The following is a 1,377-nucleotide window of genomic DNA, read 5'->3' as shown; positions in this document are numbered from 1 at the left end:
CACACAAATCACCAGCCACTTAGGCAACCACAAAAATAACATTATTTAAAACTCAAATCACCAGCCACTTAGGCAACCACAAAGATAACAACATTTAAACCCAAATCATCAGCCACTTAGGCAACCAGAAAGATAACAAATATTTAAAACACAAATCATCAACCACTTAAGCAAACAAAAAACATATTACTCATGTTATAATAATAAAAATCGATATTTTATAATTAAGTTTATCAAAGCAAACATATTACTCATAAAAATAAATAGTCCCCATGTAATTGTCACGTCAAAACAATTAAATAAAAATGAAGATTATAATTATTTAGGTAGAATAGAGTGTGATAAAATTTAATTTAATTTATTTACACATAGAATAATTATTAATTTAATAACAGCAATTACTAAAAAGATACATATATAATATATATGAAAATTTTGGGGTGTTACAATCTTCATCCACAATATGTTCTTTCTCAACATGAATCTTCTTAGGTCTCCCTTTTTTGTTATTGGTACTTTCTTTCTTCTTTTTGCTAGTATTAGACCCTTTCTTACTTGCACCTTTCTTATTTGCACCTACCCCTCCTTGTCCTTCAAGTCCGTCACCACCTATTTGGACCTCATCAAACTCATCATTCATGGGCAATTCATCATCAGAGTCTCCAAAAATTACATTAACAACACTATCTTCACCGTCAGACTCACATATTACTCATAAAAATATAATATTATAGTTAAATTCTTTAAGGCAAACAAAAATCAATATTTTTCTTTTAAGACATCAAGACATATATCAATATCTTATAAACTATTAATTTAATTTAGCCTAACATTGCATGGGGAAAGCCCTTACCTTATGCGCTTTCTTTCTTAACACCTCTAAATTTGCATGAGAAATAGCTCATGAGGCAGTAATGAATTTAACACCGATAGATATTGGAATTTACGACTCAGAAAATTATTTTGAGAGTGTACGAATGACAAATAGGTGTGACCACAAGATGCCTAATGGAAATGTATGAACATATAAGTTATTTACGTTAAAAATTACATTAACAACACTATCTTCACCGTCAGACTCAATATTGTCTTTTGTTTGGGTTGCACTTTGGGCTGATTCATGTGTATCATTTCCTACTTGAGCAGCTTCTTGAGCCTTAGTCTGCACATTATTCACATGTTGTGGGCCTGTTTGGGTTGGTTCATGGGTCTGTTTAGCTTCATCTTTTTGAGTCTTATTTTCCACATTATCCATAAATATGGGCTGGGATATTGGATGAATAAGATACAAATTCACTTTCCCATTAGCCTTGGCAAAATTTACCATTTCCATTGCCCCAATGTCATTTTCCAAAAACTTTTTCTCACCATACGCCT

Source organism: Cicer arietinum, chromosome 1, assembly GCF_000331145.2.
Source record: "Cicer arietinum cultivar CDC Frontier isolate Library 1 chromosome 1, Cicar.CDCFrontier_v2.0, whole genome shotgun sequence".
Classification (NCBI taxonomy): domain Eukaryota; kingdom Viridiplantae; phylum Streptophyta; class Magnoliopsida; order Fabales; family Fabaceae; genus Cicer; species Cicer arietinum.
Note: the sequence above shows the minus strand (reverse complement) of the source record.